This window comes from Euphorbia lathyris, chromosome 9 (genome assembly GCF_963576675.1).
Source record: "Euphorbia lathyris chromosome 9, ddEupLath1.1, whole genome shotgun sequence".
In the NCBI taxonomy this organism is placed as follows: Eukaryota; Viridiplantae; Streptophyta; class Magnoliopsida; order Malpighiales; family Euphorbiaceae; genus Euphorbia; species Euphorbia lathyris.
In genome coordinates this window covers 69,824,753-69,843,463 of record NC_088918.1, presented here as the reverse complement: position 1 = coordinate 69,843,463, position 18,711 = coordinate 69,824,753, and the positions used below count along the sequence as shown (strand labels likewise).

The 18,711-nt window shown below is 35.5% G+C and overlaps 1 pseudogene; it reads right to left on the bottom strand.

Annotated features, from left to right (window-relative positions):
- Positions 1-7,268: 7,268 nt before the first annotated feature.
- LOC136207414 (pentatricopeptide repeat-containing protein At1g63330-like) lies at positions 7,269-16,817 on the bottom strand (annotated as a pseudogene).
- Between the last annotated feature and the right edge of the window lie 1,894 nt (positions 16,818-18,711).

Sequence of the window (18,711 nt, the reverse complement as noted above, 5' to 3'; positions counted from 1 at the left end):
AAGAACAAGCAAATACTTACACCCAAATCCTATTCCTGTGTAAAAGTCTAGATTGAATTTGTATTCATCTAAAGTGTTCTTCATCTAGCAAGAACAAATATGTATCAATTGTAAAAGTTGAGAGAGTAGTGCTGAGTACTCGGTTTTAGTACTCAGCGGTAGAGAAAATCTAAGTGTTTGGTTATAGCGCTTAGTGGGGTTGAGTAGACGAATAGAGGAAGGTACTCTTGCATACTCAACTGCTTTGTAAACGGTTTGTGCTCTACCTTTAAAGAGCTCAGTATTGGATTGAAAAAGCCCGGAAGTATTCTAGGGACTGGACGTAGGCGGTGAGGCCGAACCAGGATAAATCTGCTGAGTAATTTCTAACTCTTTCTCTCAATATATGTATGTATGTGTTGCTTGCTTAAATTACTCAGGATATAAATTGTACAAGCTGACATTGAGTAATCAAAGTGCTGAGTTGGAAGCTGACCTTAAGTGTTAATTCCCAACTCACAAGTAAAACGGTTCTAGTCAACCTCTAACTAAAGCTATCTTACATCTCTCTTGGTCGTGCTGACCAAAACTGAGTTAAGTAATTTAAAGAATTGGTTAAGTCAGCATAATTAAGCGAAAAAGTTACATTAGTTCCTAAACCCCCCATTGGAACTAATTACACGGGACCAACACTTTTGGCATCACGCCCTTGAACTTGCAACGTACCTTCTCAATATCTATCCTCACAAAATTCTTAATTATCAATCTCCCACTAAAATTCTGTATCAAAAGGACCCAACATATACTCAACTCCGAGTTTTCGGCTGTCTATGTTTTCCTTTAATTCCGTCAACATCTCGTCACAAACTCGAGGCTCGTTCCTCCCCGTGTGTCTTTCTCGGTTATCCACAAAATCATAGAGGTTATAAATGTTATGATTTATCTAACCATAAAATAGTTGTCTCCCGCCACGTTATTTTTAACGAAGCAGTATACCCCTTTGCGTCGACCTCGTCCCCTTCCGAGCCCAGCATAAATACCGGCCCCCTGAACGACCATTTGATCTCCCACTCTCCTGCTCCCTCGCTCGGATCCGCGCCTAGTGCGTCTCACAAATCTGGCCACACGCCTCTCTCCCCACTACAAACAAAATTTAGCACCGAGTCCTCTTTTATTCCAACGTCTCCTGCACCATTCGTTCCTCCCGTCGAGTCGTCCCTCCCATTGAGTCACCCATCGTCTCCTCTGTCGAGTCGTTCTGACCTCCCTTCCGTCGAGTCGTCTGTCGTTCATCAGTCCACCCCGAACTCATCCACAAGTTCATATGGACATTCCGGGTCGTCCTCCCAGTCACCGTCGTCTGCCTATTTGCATCGACATTCGACATCCTCTCCCGAGTCGCCCTCTATCACTTTGTCGCACCATTCCCTTGTGTCTTCAAATAGCACCAATTCGATACACAGCCATGTCTCCCCTGTTCGAACCCCAACCCTAAATTCACCGTTAACGTCCCCTACTGCTGACAATTCCAATTCCCACATCATGACCACTCCCCTGCCCAATCCCAATACACACACCATGACCACCCGAGCTCAGCACGACATTCACAAGCCGCGCAAGATGCTCAACCTGTCTGCATCTGCTTCCCCCGCCATCTCCCCTATTCCTAAAACACCCATTCTAGCCTTAAGTGATCCAAATTGGACACAGGCCATGACTGACAAATTTGAGGCTTTAATTGAAAATAAGACGTGGGTACTAGTACCCCGTCCAAAGTTTGCTAATGTTATTCGTAGTTGGTGGATTTTCAGGCACAAGACTAAAACAGATGGATCATTCGAGCGATACAAAGCCAGACTAGTTGGTAATAGATCAGGGAAGATGTCAGGGGTTGACTGTGGTGAACCATTTAGTCCTGTAGTAAAGCCGGCCACTATTCGTGTTGTTCTGAGTATTGCATTATCCAAAAGTTGGAATTTGCGACAGCTTGATGTTAAAAATGCATTCCTACATGGAGACTTGAGTGAGACAGTATACATGCACCAACCGTTGGGTTTTCGTGATCCTCAGCATCCTGATCATGTGTGTTTACTACAAAAGTCACTGTACGGACTGAAACAGGCACCTCGGGCTTGGTACCATCGATTTGCTACCTTTGTAACCACAGTGGGCTTCATAAATAGTGTATCTGACACCTCTTTGTTCATTTATAAGCACGGTTCAGACACAATATATATCCTTCTGTATGTCGACGACATAGTTCTTGTCACATCCTCAGATCGCCTTCAATGCTCTATTTTGTCCAAATTAAATTCAGAGTTTGCCATGAAGGACTTGGGACCGCTACATTACTTCTTGGGAATTTCAGTTACTCATTCACCGAGCTCTCTGTTTCTATCTCAAAGAAAATATGCCAAAGAAATCATCGCCAAAGCTGGTCTCAAAAATTGCAATCCAACCTCCACCCCACTCGACACAAAACAGAAGCTAAGCATCTCATATGGCTCTGCCTATTCCAACCCCACGGAATACAAACAGTTAGCAGGTGCTCTTCAATACCTCACTCTCACTAGGCCTGATATCTTCTATGCTGTTCAACGGATTTGCCTCTTCATGCACGACCCCAAAACCTCTCATATGGCAGCCCTTAAACGCATACTTCGGTATGTGCAAGGTACACTTGATTTTGGCCTCACTTTACTAGCATCTTCCCCCTACCAACTGACTTCCTTCACAGATGCGGACTGGGTCGGATGTCCGGACACTAGGCATTCAACTTCCGGTTACTATGTATTTCTCGGAGATAACCTCATCTCTTGGTCAGCGAAACAGCAGCCCACCCTCTCTCGATCCAGTGCTGAAGCCGAGTATCGTGGGGTTGCTAATGTGGTGTCTGAAACATGCTGGATTCGGAACCTTCTTCTTGAGCTTGACTGTCCAATTTAGAAATCTGCTCTATTATACTGTGACAATGTCAGTGCCATCTATCTCACATGTAACCCCGTTCACCATCATCGCACAAAGCATGTCGAGATGGACATACACTTCGTCCGGGAACGGGTTGCCAAAGGCGACATTCGTGTTCTTCATGTTCCATCCAGATACCAAATAGCAGACATCTTTACAAAGGGGTTGCCTACACCATTATTTGAAGATTTCCGTAATAGTCTCAACGTTCGGCCTCCAAACGCTTCGACTACGGGGGTGTATTAGAGATATAAATTATGTAGTCATTTATCTACCTGTATAAAATAGTTAGTTTCCTAGAATCTAGCCTAGACTCTAGATTCAGTCATTCAGTTAAACACAAACTGTAATCTGTATTTATACTATCTGATACATCAATAACAATCACTGAACAATTCAAATTGTTACAATTTTAGCCAAATTTGAAAATTTAAATATTGTTTAATAATTAATGTAGTAAAAAAGAATATTGGAAAGAATTAAGGAGATTTAAAATTTATAATATGTAATAGGCTATAAATTTTGGTTAGAATAGAATTATTTTTTATTGTTTTATAATTTTTTTTTCTTTTATTTAAGATTATATTTGTTGAGCAGGCCGGGCCGGGCCGGCTGAAATAGATTTAGAAATTAATTCTTTTAATATGAGTCAATCCATTATATAGAGTGCGAGTTTTAGGATTAAATGTGGGTCATTTGATGAGTTTTGTACGACGATATAATTGATATGTACACACATTAGGATAGAATGACAATGATAAATACATCTAAAATATGCAAACAATGCATGTATACGTCATATTTATATGTCATATGTATAAAAAGTTATATTGAACAGGCCAATCTCGGATTAAATCAGGATTCCATCAATTGGGTTAATTTGGTCATAGATTTAGAGTAGGAAGTTAATTAAAGATTAGATTTAGAAAGAGATGGAAATTCAATTGATTTTAGAGAGAGAAATTGACAAAGAAGGGAGAGAGAAGAGAGAGAAAGAATAAGAAAAATAAGAAATTAAAGAGAGATAAAGAAGATGGTGTATTTGATTTATAAGGGGGGTAATTTATAAAATAAATAAATATAAGAACAAAATTAACTCTTTTTCATTTGATTTTTAACATCGTTAGTCAATTTGATCTGTGTTTGCTAACGGAACGAACCTCAATGTACTATTTTGTAAATTTTTAAACCACAATGGTGCTAGTCGAAAACCGGTATAACCATAAGGTTCATTTTTGTACTTTTTCCTAAAATTAATATGATTCAAATTATACATGAAAATCTTTATGGATCTGTTGCCCGCCTGGCTTGTCTAAGCTCGTTCTTTACAGGTTGGGATTGGACATGCATTTTTTATGTTTGGCCCAATCTAATTCAAACTCGCTCAAACCCGTATATAAATTGATGTGTATTTAGAATTTGTCTCTAAAGCTCAAATTTGTCAGCCCGACCCATCCTTATATTAATTTATATTTATATTTTCACCCATCACCCACCAATGTGCTTCCAATTAAATTCTTCTAGTTATTTACTCTTAAATATTACTAATTTGACTAATTTTTTGAAATTTAGCAAACATCTAAAAGCTCATTGTAATATAGAATGACTAACTAATTGTTAAGTTTAAGAGGTCTTAGATTGCGATATTTATGACTGTAATGAGCCGAGTTTCTCTTGAGCGGCTCGGTATTCGGCCAAATAAAAATTCGACCGTGTTTAGTTTAATTTATAAACTCGACTTTAATTTATAAACAAGTCGAGTTTGAGTATGATTTTGAGATTTGATTAGTAAACAAGTCAAACTTGAGCATGAAACTCGGCTTTAAAGTTCGCGAATAGATTCAGTTAAAGATTCGCGAATAAGCTCAATTATAATGTTCAAATCATTGAATAATTGATGCTAATTGGTATTTTTTTTTTTGTGATTGAAACACAACAAAACGTGAAAGCCTACAAAGCATTTCCTGAGGATGGAGAGACAAACTTAAGATTTTGTCAAAGGTTAAGATTTTAAGATCTTTGATGAATTAAACATTTATGTTTTTTTACGCATTAAACATCTAAAGTTGATATTATTTCATTGAACTCGAGCAGCTTGTTTACTTGTGAACTTACTTAATATGAACATAATTAATGAGATGTTCGTAATCCAAAGTTCATGAACAAATAAACGAGTTATTCACGAACATATAATTTTCATAATGAACCAAGGTTAAACAGGATGTTGAGCTCGAAAGCTCGAGTTCATCCATTTTTCCTCATGCAAAGTATGAACAGGACAAAGTTCAGCTCAACTCGATTACAATCTTAACAATAACGAGCTCTTGTATCGATTTTAGCCAACAAATTATATTATTGAATCATATATTGAACTATATAAAGCTTGTTTGAATTGGAAATGAGGTATATAATCTTTAAGTTCATTATGTCTAATTTGAAGAATTTGCAACACAAGTTAAAGAGCATCTTAAAAGGTGGTAGACATCCAACTCTCAAGAGAAGCAATTATTATTTACAAGTCATTTCAAATGACGCAATTATTATTTACAAGTCATCCCCAACGACACAATTATTATTTACAAATAGTCCCAAGAGACACAATTCTTATTTACAAGCCGTTTTAAGAGACACAATTATTATTTACAAACCGTCCCAAATGATGCCATTATTATTTACAAACCGTCCCAAATGACGCAATTATTATTTACAAGCGGTGACCGGAATGACAGCAACCCCACCTCATACATTTAATGCACCTTCATCATGTTAAATAACAATAAATTAACAGGAAGAACATCAATGAATAAGCTAAGACCAAAACCTAATTGATTTGGTTAAAACTTACCTGACAAGTAGCCCGAGATTGCAGTATGTGCAGTATTCCTTCAAGGAAGTAGCCGTACTAGCATCATAAGCATTAATTCTAAAGACAGATCCAAAATGGCAGCCATTATTGAAACACTTGAAGCTCCTGAATCTTACAAGGACATGGCTGTATAAAGTCAGAAATGGCCACCAAAATACAAACAGAATTAATGAATCCTCTATACATGTGAACAGTGTATACAAACCCTACTTTGGAAAGGGATATACGCTTAGTTTAAATAAATTCCTGTAATCTTTTACGTAACAAAGTATACGAAAAACGTATAGAAGTACATGAAAGCAAAAACTACAAGTGATATTTCAAATCATGCTCAGTTTGCTAGTAACATTTAAGGTAATATTCAGCTATATGTAACTAATAGGTGTTACCATCCCTTGTCTGTGATCAAGTTACGGGTTTCCTGCCCTTAAAACTTACATTTGATGTTTAATTGAGGGTCATTAAGGGAGAACCTCAATGAAATCTTTGGAATTAGGAACTTAAAACTGTTTGCAAACTATAGCCGGACTGCAATTGTTAAGGACAAACAAGCATAATTCATTAATATTGAAATATGATGATGCACATCAGAGATACTATCACAATAGTATAGTAAGGAATTAAAATAGACACAGAGACTAAAATCTTTCATTTTTCGATTCCAAGAAGAACATGATAAGAAGTAAAACAATTTAAATAAACTAAAACAAAAGAAAAAAAATCCACTTTCAGTAAGTCATCAAATTACAGATTCTCCAGGATGATTTTGTCCTTGCAAGATAGATCAACTACCATAGCTACCGTAGTGTTATCTGCAGAAAAGCCTTGTTCGCGCATTTCACATATAAGCTCTATCCCCGTGGACAAATTCTTGTGCATTAGAAATCCATGAATAATCACGTTGTAAGAGACACTATTTGGTGAGCAGCTATGCTCTTTCATTTCCCTGAACAAGTTATATGCTTCATCTAGTAATCCTTTTTTGCAAAGTCCATTGATCATTATACTATATATTTGAACATTAGGTTGCAACCCTTGAGCAAAAAGCATAGAAAATAATTTCTTTGCACTTTGTAACCTCCCAGCTTTGCACATACCATCCATTAGAATACCATATATAACTACATTAGGCTTCAGCTTTCTCATCCACATTTCATGTAATAGGCCTAAGGCAACATCAAAATGCTTAAGTTCACAGCAACAATGTAACAAATTTGAGTAAGTTACTATATTTGGAAGATAGCCACCAGCACATAAGTCTTTAAAAAGTTTCATGCCTTCCTCAAGGCTTTTTGCATGACAAAAGCCACGTATAAGAGCATTATAAGTATAATTGTCAGGACTTAAACCTTTACGAAGCATTTCATCCAGAAGTTGCTCTGCCTTATCAATCATTTTCCATTTGCAGTACCAATGAATCAATATGTTATAAGTACGAACATTAGGAATAGAATCCTTGCTTTTCATCACATTAAACACTTTCCTAGCTTGATACATCTGCCTATCCAAACCAAATCCATCTATTAACGAATTGTAAGTGAATTTTCCCAAACCAAATACATCTGCCTATCCAAACCAAATACATCTGCCTATCCAAACCAACCTCTCCTAGCCATTTCTTCAAGCAAACCAAAGGCCACATTGAATTTTCCCATTTTAGACAGAGAATTGACAATGACAGTATACGTCTTTACATCAGGTTGATATCCTATGGCGACTATCTTGTCAAAGCAATCTACTGCTTCAGCAACTTTAGCTTGTATACATAAACCATTAATCAAAGTGTTAAAAGGTTATGAGGTCAGGCTCCAAACCAAGTTTGAACATTTTCCCTAAAACAGAGAATCCAAAATCGACCTAAAACAGAGAATCCAAAATCGACCCGGTGTAAATGGCAAAAGCAATTGATCAAAATAGCAGCAGTATAAACATCAGGTGAAATTCCCACAAAGTCCATCTGCTTAGACAAAGAAAGGACAGTCTGGAAATGCTTCATTCTAACTAGTGCAGATAACAATTTGTTGAATTGAATGATAGAAGGGTATGGATTCATACGAAGCATATGATTGAAGGAAGACATGACATCATGAAAGTTGTATTGGGTTGTAGCTCCTCTCACTTTTGCTGGAGTATGAATTTGATGATGAGAAAATGAATTTGCAGAAATAGGAATTACCTGATGATGATGAGATGAAAACGAAGTGCGAAGACGTCTGCTGCTCCACCTTAGCATCGTGGATCTGATTTTAGGGTTCGGAAATTGAAGGGTATGAAAATCAATGTGGGGAAAGCTCTGAACAGCAGAACTAAATCTATGGCTTAAAGATTGAAACTCCAGATAGAAATCGCAAGTTCGAAAATGACGCAAACTTGTTAAAATTGGTCTTCTTTTTCTCTTTCTTTGTGTTTGCTGGGCTTTACATTCACTATATCCATAAAGATGCAATATAAAAGTTTGTCCAGCTCCACTCTTCTCTATATTATATTTACATTGATTAATTAAATATTATATTTATTTACTTTTACAAGAATTAAATTAATGAACCGTGGCATGGTAAAAGTTTAGTACTGATAACGAAACAAAAATTGAAATAACATCAAAAGTTGTCAGACTAGTATGTTAATGAAACGAATAAAGAAGTTGTTAACTGACAAAAGAGTTCAACATTGATCAATTAAATTCAGAATAATCCAGCTTTGTTGAGTAAATGGCGTTAGCTGTGAGATTTTGTTTCCAATTTTTAAATTGTTAATAGTTAAATTTTTATAGATTGTGAAAATTGCTAAGAGTTTGAAGATAAAATTAGCATTAATAAGATTTCCAGTAGTGTCACAAGTCTAACAGTATTTTCGGTTTTAACTAACTATACTGGCAGAGTCGGTCCAGACAATTTATAAGCTCTTAGCGAAACAAGAAATAAGATCCCCTTTAATAAAAAAAAGTACTCCATATATTTATAGACTTAAAAAAAAAAAGACCCCTATAGCCCTGGGCCCTAGGCCCAGCTTCGGCCATGTATACCGGTTAGTGTTACACGTAACTATACTGGTTACAGATAAAAATAAATCTCATAATAAAAGTGTTTAGTTTAAAATTTAGTTTTAAATTATTTATATACTATTTAAATGACTTTGAATACTTTTGATTTTAATTGTTTAAAATATTTGTACACTTTTGATTAAAATGTAGTGTAATTATTTGAAGAATAATTATTTATGATTGTGGTACTTTAGAGCATCTTTAATAGAGGATGCCTAAAAGAGTGTCAAAACTTAACACATAATCTTAAAATATAATATTTTATTATCTCTTTCATCCACATCATTTTTAGCAACTTTTACTTAAAAAATGCTCCAATAGAGGTTGCTTGAAAAGTTCTCATTATAATCCTATAAATTATTATTTTATTATAAATATTAAAAATAAAATGCTCCAGATTTTATTATTTCTAGGAGAGGGACCACTTTTATATTAAAAAATAATTAAACAAAGTTGCCAAGAGATTGCTAAAAATTGGCAACTTTCCTTGGTACCCACAATCATTCCAATAGTGGACACCCTTCAAAAGTTGCCAAACCTGATGCCACATCAACTGGCATTTTTTTGGGCACCCTCTATTGGAGATGCTCTTAGAAATTGGATCAAGAAAATTATAGGGATAAATGAAGTAAACAAGCATTGACCCATTTACTGGTCCATTTATGGTCCGCTCGTAACCTAATCCAAATAGGATTAAGATTATGGCTAGGGAGGCTAAAACCCTAAGAAAGGAAACATAAGATTCTCTCTCTCTCTCTCTCTCCTTTTGTCTTTGAGTTTTGTTCTTAGTTCGTGAATCAAGGGTGGTTCCTGCTTTGTTGTGGTAACCTCCTAGATTGGTGTATGGAGCCAAGGTCAATTACTTCCGCTGTTATTCAACAGATCTGTGCTACAATAGGTAAATCTAAAGCTGTTGATTTACTTATTGATTAGATCCGGGTTCGTTACCCATCCCTTAAAAGTTAGAGAAATCCATTAGGCTTCTCCATTGAAGCCTTCATTGGTATCAGAGCCCTTTAACTCTATGTTCCATCGTTAGGAATCCTTTATGCATGATTTATGATTCCATTAATTTATTTGATTGAATAAATGAATACTTAGTTGAGTCAAGTCTCAAATCTATGTTTTTAATGTGTCTCGGGATATTTTTGGTCTGCCAAAATCGCCTCGGGGGCTGCTGGAATTTTCTGGCAATTTTTAAACCGCTTAAAACACGCCAATTAGGGTATGTTTTCTCTATAACGCCTATTTTCCAAGAAAGCAACCTGCAATAATAGATTGTTGGAATTAAATCAAGTTGGACCGAACAATGACGCACTTGAAAATGGTAGCCGTTATTGAAATACTTGAATCTTAAAAGGACATAGATAGCATCATACTATTTAACTGTCTTTTCATTGCAGTAACTGTCTACAAACTATAACTTTTATTCCTTTCTTTTCATTGCAAAAACTATAACTATCCTGCACATGTTAAGACATGCAAGTATAGCACATACTCGAAAACAGAATAACACGTTTATGAAAATCACAATATCCATTTGAAGAGAAGATGAGATATGTATAACTGTTATTCCTTTCTTTTCATTGCAAAAACTATAACTATCCTGCACATGTTAAGACATGCAAGTATAGCACACACTCGAAAACAGAATAACACGTTTCTGAAAATCACAATATCCATTTGAAGAGAAGATGAGATATGTATGATCTTCCTTCCATTAGCTGGAGTTCAATTAACTTCCACAAGAAAGTTTCTCAACTGAAATTATGTTCTACAAAATATTAAAAGTATATAGACACAAATTTAAAGATATTGTTAGCGATATTTTTGAAATGTGGTCAATCTCAATATTGTCACGTGTGGATTTGAGTCTGGACATGTCAGGGAAGTAATTCTCAATTCATTTAGATGATTACGTAATAAATATGCACGTATAACTTGACTTTTAAACGAAATGACTGACGAGGAACACAAAGGCTAAGAAAATCGCCCTTTTGGGTTCCTAGTGCCGCCGCTACAGAAGCTTTACTAGAACAACGATAGCTACAAAAAATAAAGTGCAAAATTGACACAGATTTTGAGAAAAAGTCAATTTTATTGATAGGAATAGCTTGATTACAAGAAAATGATGAATTGAAATGCGATTACAATTCAATTTATGTCTATCCAAAAATAGATAAATCAATTGTAGATGTAAATCATAAAATAAAATGCGAACGATACAGCAATTGGAATGTGACAATTAAATAACGGAATTGCAATGCTACAAATAGATATTTGAACGTCTTGAGCATGAATTTCCAATGATGATTTGATGATGACTATGGACGAATTGAATGCTTGGAGAATTTTAGGTTTAAGATCGGGGATTGACGAGTGATTTTGAATTGGAATTGGACGAGAAACTAAACAATTGTCAAGCAAAAGGGATGACTCAAGATTAAATCAACTTGCTATCACAAAAATTAAATAATAAAAACAGAATTTTGAAAGCTGAAACAGAAAATAGAGACACCAAAACGTGTATAAAATGAGTTTTCTGACACGGAATTGAGCAAAACGAAAGCCTAGAACCAAATTTATGATGTTAGGAACAACAATAAAGTGGAAATTTAACTAACTCTTTACGCATGTGCCTTGCTTCCAAGCCCCATTGCTCCTTGCATATGGATCCGAATTAGACCCACAAACACATCACGGATTTCTCGGGATGTCTAGTTTCTGGAAAAATTGAACTCGTGTGAAAATTCGTTCGTTTGATACCACAAATGGCCAATTGAAGTGATGTTGATATAGCAGACACATCTTCTAACTTCCGAAGCTTATTTCTCTCTCCATATAGACCCAAATTAGGTCAATGAGCATATCACGGATTCCTTGGGATGTCTAGTTTATGGAACACTCGACCTTGAGAAAACATTCGTCCGTTTGATGCCTCAAATGGTCCGTGGAATGGATGTTGATGCTGCTGAAAAGAGGGTCATTTTTTTTATCTTTTTCTTTTTTCTCTTCTTTTCCGTGCTCTGGAGGCCAGCTTGCCGAGCTATAGACCACTAGTGCCGGAATGACGATTTTTTTGATTTTTGACTTATTTATTATTTTCTTTTATATTTATTAATAAGAATTACAATATGCTAAATATATAAAATTTATTTTATGAACCAAATATCAATATGCTGTAAAACAATCACAATATTCATTTGAAAAGAAGATGAGATAAGTATGATCTTCAACCAGCTGATGTTCAATTAAGTTCACCTATTCAATCTAGATGTTGAGTAACCAATAACACATTCTTGAATCTAGATGTATTTCCTCCATTGAACTGAAATTGGACTAAAAGCAGTTCAAATACACAAGACTTTGTGCTAATTAACATACAACATGAACTCCAAAGGTGTTCAAAACACTTTCAGTAAATTCCAACCTAGAAAACCAATTATTATCTATTTTGAAGCTAAATAGATCAGACACAATTTCAAGGACATTCTCCTAGCCTAGGCATCTATTTTGAATAAGTTAAGTGTCATTTGCTCAAACCTCTAACAGCATAATAAAATACTCAAGTACTGATAAAATATCATATGTAGTTCGCAATATCGGGCATATATGCTTCATTCCACAATCCTTCTCTGCTAAATCCATTGGTTGAACATCTAACAGAAAATCTAAAGAATAATTTAGATAAATTCCCCTTATTTGCATCATTTTCATTGCAAAAGAGAGCACTTCTAACAGTGAACAATAAGCTTGTTCTCTCAACAATTGAATTCACTATAAGCTAACACCAAAACCTAATTGATTGGGTTAAACCTTACCTGACAAGTAGCCCGAGATTGCACTATCTGATGGATTCAAGGCTTTCCGGGCCAGTATATTCCGTCAAGGAAATATCCTTACTTGCATCATAAGTATCAATCATAAAAATAGACCCAAAATGGCAGCCATTATTGAAACATGGCTGTATCAGGTCAGCATGGACACCGAAATACAAACATAATTAATGTATCCTGTATATATGTGATCAGTATACTTAGTTTAAATAAATTCCTGTAACCTTTTATGTAACAGAGTATACAGAAACAGGTACAGAAGTACATGAAAGCAAAAGCTACAAGTAATATTCCAAATCATGCTCAGTTTTTTTGCCTCTCTAATTTAATTTCAGCAAAGCTTACAGCATAGAAAGTAACTATATTATTTCCCCCAGTACAGGAAGTGCCATCTCCATTTCAGATAATAAGAGTCAGTTTTGCAAATAATGTCCAAAACACTCTATGTCCATACATAAGTTTGTTCTCTACAATGACCTATTTGCCCCTTATCTTATTTACAATGCCCTGAGATATTCAACTGTAACAAATGCCCTGAAATAAACCAAAAAACACCACAAACATAACAACTCTATTTCTCAAGAGAGAACATATAATCCCTAGAATTACTCTGACCAAACAGGAACTTAAAACTGATAACAGATACAATTTCAAGGACATTCTCCTAGCCTATGAATCTATACATCAAAAATTTCGCAATCAGATAGCTTCAAATGAATAGTTTAAGTGTCATTTAATCTCCATCCATTGCTCAAACCTCTAACAACTTAATAAAATACTCAAGTACTGAGAACAGCAGTAAAAGATCATATGCCCTCTTGTAGTTCGCAATATCGGGCACATATGCTTCATTCAACAATCCTTCTCCGCTAAATCCATTGGTTAAGCCACAGCTCATTAACAGAACCAAAGAATAATTTAGATAACATGACCATTTGCATCATTTTCATTGCAAAAAAAGAGCACTTCTAACAGTGGACAGTAAAATGAGATGCTTTTGATTGGATTCGACTCCCCTTATTTGACAATTGAAATAAGTTGAATCGCACCTAAATTTCAAGATGGTCAAAAAGCCTTTTCAGACAGCCATGTAACAAATGCTAAGCTATTATTCAATGGGGAAAAAAATTTCATAAACCAACCAGTAGTCTGTACTGTAATCTAAATTCAACATTTGTTTTGGACAATGAAAGAAAAAGAGGCAGATCAAAACAGAATTATTTAGCAGAATTCTCTAAACCATAGAGTTATTAAAGTTGCAACAGTCAGTGCATCAAATACTTAGAATAAAGAACCTAAAAAGAATGCTATATACTCTGCTCATTCTGATCAAAACACAAACATAACTCAGATTAAAAGAATGACGAAATTGACCATTCATCAACTTAAATAACAACAAATTAACAAGAAGAACAGCAATGAATAAGCTAAGAACCAAACCTAATTGATTGGGTTAAACCTTACCTGACAAGTAGCCCGAGATTAAAATGCATATCTTGAATCTTACAAGGCCATGGCTGTACCAAGTCAGCAATGACCACCAAAATACAAACAGAATTAATGTATCCTCTATATATGTTAACAGTGTATATAAACCTTATTTTGAAACGGATATTCGCTTAGTTTAAATAAATTCATGTCATCTTTTATGTAACAAACTATAGAGAAACAAGTATAGAAGTACATGAAAGCAAAAGCTACAAGTGAAATTCCAAATCATGCTCAGTTTGCTAATAACACTTGTACTCAGTCATAAGAAGAAACAAACAGGTAATATTCAGTTATGATAACTAATAGATGTTACCATCCCATGTCTGTGATCAAGTTACGGGTTTCTAGTGACATTCCAATCTAAAACAAGCCCGTATTTTTCAATTTTCCAGCCCTTAAAACCCACATTTGCTGTTTAATTGAGGGTCATTATGAGAGAACCTCAATGAAATCTTTGGAATTAGGAACTTAAAACTGTTTGCAAACTATAGCCGGACTGCAACTGTTAAGGACAAGCAAACATAATTCATTAATATTTAAACATGACAATGCGCATCAGAGATACTATCACAATAGTATAGTAAGGAATTAAAAAACACACACAGAGTAAAATCTTTCATTTTTCGACTCCAAGAAGAACATGATAAGAAGTAACTGCAGTAGCACTGATGGAGCATCACAAAATATGGTATAAATTCTATTTTTAACAATTTAAATCAACTAAAACAAAAGAGAAAAAAAATCCACTTGGAGTTAGTCATCAAATTACAGATTCTCCAAGATGAATTTGTCCTTGCAAGATAGATCAACTACCATAGCTACTGTAGAGTTATCTGCAGAAAAGCCTTGTTCGCGCATTTCACGTATGAGTTCTATCCCAGTGGACAAATTCTTGTGCCGTAGAAATCCATGAATAATCATGTTGTAAGAGACACTATCTGGCGAGCAGCTATGTTCTTTCATTTCCCTGAACACATTATATGCTTCATCTAGTAATCCTTTCTTACAAAGTCCATTAATCATTATATTATATGTTTGAACATCAGGTTGCAACCCTCCAACAAAAATCATATAAAATAATTTCTTCGCTTTTTCAAGCCTTCCAGCTTTGCACATCCCATCAATTAGAATATTGTATATAGATAAATTAGGCTTCAATTTTCTCGTTTTCATTTCAGTTAATAGGGCCAAGGCAACATCAAAATGCTTACGTTCACAGAAGCAGTGTAACAAATTTGAGTAAGTTATTGTATCTGGAAGATAGCCACCAGCACACAAGTCTTTAAAAAGTTTCATGCCTTCCTCAAGGCTTTTTGTATGACAAAAGCCACGTATAAGAGCATTATAAGTATAATTGTCATGACTTAAACCTTTACGAAGCATTTCATCTAGAAGTTGGTTTGCCTCATCAATCATTTTCCATTTGCAGTACCAATGAATCAATATGTTATAAGTACGAACATTGGGAATAGAATCCATGTTTTTCATCAGATTAAATACTTTCCTAGCTTGATACATCTGCCTATCCAAACCAAATCCATCTATCAACGAATTGTAAGTGATAACATTGAGCTCCATACCTTGTTGAATCATTGTTCCGACCACACATCTAGCCTTATCCACCATTCATTCCTTGCATAATTCATCAACAAGTATATTAAAGGTAACTATATCTGGTGCTATGTTCCGATCCAACATGTCACTGAACAATGTAGAAGCTTTTTTCCACTGGCCTGAATAGCATAAACCGTGAAGTAAAGAACTGTAGGTAACAACATCAGCCAAAATTCCTTCATTTGTAATCTTGAAGAATAGGTGAAAGGCTTCCTTAACCTGGCCATACTTGCAAAGACTATCAATTAAAGAATTGTATGTCACCAGATTAGGCTCACAACCTCTCCTATCCATTTCTTCAAGCAAACCAAAGGCCACATTGAATTTTCCCATTTTAGATAGGCAATTGACAATGACATTATAGGTCTGTACATCAGGTTGATATCCTATGGCGACTATCTTGTCAAAACAATCTACTGCTTCAACAAGGTTAGTTTGTATACATAAACCATTAATCAAAGTGTTAAAGGTTATGAGGTCAGGCTCCAAACCAAGTTTGAACATTTTTCCTAAAACAGAAAATCCAAAATCCACCCGGTGTAAATGGCAAAAGCAATTGATCAAAATATTAGCAGTATAAACATCAGGTGAAATTCCAACAAACTCCATCTGCTTGGAAAAAGGAAGGACAGTCTGGAAATGCTTCATTCTAACTAGTGCAGATAACAATTTGGTGAACTGAATAATAGAAGGGGATGGATTCATACGAAGCATATGATTGAAGGAAGACAAGACATCATGAAAGTTGTATTGGGTTTGAGCTCCTCTCACTTTTGCAGAAAATGAATTTGCAGAAATAGCCATTACCTGATGATGATGATGATGATGAGATGAAACCGCAGAGAGAAGGCGTCTGGTGCTCCAGCTTAGCATCGTGGATCTGATTTTAGGGTTAGGAAATTGAGAAGTGTGAAGCGAAGAGCAGAGAAATCAAGCTTTGAGTTGTTCCAGATCTATATGACTTAAGAAGATTGATATGAAATGGATCTCTTTAAGGATAGAAATCTGCATTAAAAAAAAAGGATAGAAATCAATCGCAAGTTCCACAAACACACAGTCAAACTTGAATCTCTTTAAGAATAATATTGGGTAAATTACACCCATGGCCACTGAACTATACCCATTTTCACGTGGCCACTGAACTTCAATTCTTCCCAGTATGGCCATTGAACTTTAAGTTTTGTTACACCGGTGGCACTATGACCGTTGACCAGCATTTTTGACCTTTGACTCTTATTTTTTAACTGTTATTCCTCTCTCCTTTCGCCTCCTAAAATTAAAATACCCATTTTATCCTTCCTTCTCCATCTTCTCTTTCTTTCACTCCCTTTTAACTCTCCTTTCTCTCTCTAACACCATTGAAACGGGGTGTGAACTGCAGAAACTTTCCTAATTAATTAATGGAATCATCATCCACAAATCTAGAAATCATTGTTTGATCAGCAAAAACCTCCGTCTAAACGGAAAACTAGTCAGAAAAGATGCATTTGTCGTCATAAAAACAGATAATCTCAATTCTAGATCAACCAGAGTAGATCACGAAGGAGGAAACAATCCTATTTGGAATCAGAAATTAGAAATGGAAACGGCTTCGCATTGTGGTTTTATTACTGTACAAGTTGAATGCAGGATTAATGGATCGGAGAATAGAGTGATTGGAACAGCTTCGATTCCGGTGTCTGATTTCTCAGGAGGTTATTTTAAACTATTTGTTGAGTTATAGGTTGAGAGATGGAAGGGGTGAAAAGAATGGGATTATTAATGTTTCTGTTCTGTGAAAGTACTCAAGGGATTGTCTGATTATGTTTTGCGGCCAATGAGAAAGAACTCTTCTTCTTCTTTTTATTCAGGGACAAGATGAGGATCCCCGGTGCAAGGGAATTCGTATTTATGGATGGATTGCGACAACAGATCATACATTTGCTCCTCATTCAGAAAAAGTTTATGCGGCTCACATCCCATTTCATGGAACTTTAATGGTGTTAGAGAGAGAAATGAGAGTTAAATGATCAGAGTGGGATAACAGGTAAAATGGGTAAAATGGGTATTTTAATTTTAGAAGGGGAAAGGAGAGAGGGATAACAGGTAAAAAATGAGAGTCAAAGGTCACAAATGCTGGTCAATGGTCAGAGTGGCCACCAGTGTAACAAAGTATAAAGTTCAATGGCCATACCAGGAAGAATTGAAGTTCAGTGGCCACAATGTGAAAATGAGTATAGTTCAGTGGCCATGAGTGTAATTTATCCGAATAATATTGGTACTTTAACCTTAATAGATGCGAAACTAACTAGTAAACTTTAAGCCCACCTTGTTAAAAAAAAACATTACATTCATACCGTGTAGACTAAAGTTTCAAAGTCAATTAAAATGCTAAACTATCAATCAGGTCTCTAAATTAAGTAAAAACTAGCTTTTAGACCATACGATGCATGTATTCATCTTAACATATAAATATTGATAACATTAGGATATTATTATGAGGACCAAAAGAGATAATTACCTTAAGATATGCCACGTAGCAAAGGAAGCCGTCTGGCGGATCACCCTAGATCAGCTCTAAGAGATCCGCTGGCGGATCTCTTAGGCGAATCTCTCCATTTACCTAGATAACGGCTGGCCGCCGTCTCGGCCATAAATGATTATTAAATGAATCATTAATAGTCTCAAACCGCCAAATTAAGAGTAACTAATAACCGCCATTAAATGAGCATTAATGAAGGCTTTCTAGTTACCTAGGGGTTACGAATTCCTCAACTATATATAGCCTACATTTCTAGGTTATCAAGGTACACTTACTTTTACATTCCCTAAACTTCGTCAATATAGTTTATTCTCCATATATTCTATTGACTTTGGCATCGGAGTGTCCCCGGTCGATCCCAACGGCGCCTCACAGGGACGTGATCCGATCAGAAGTT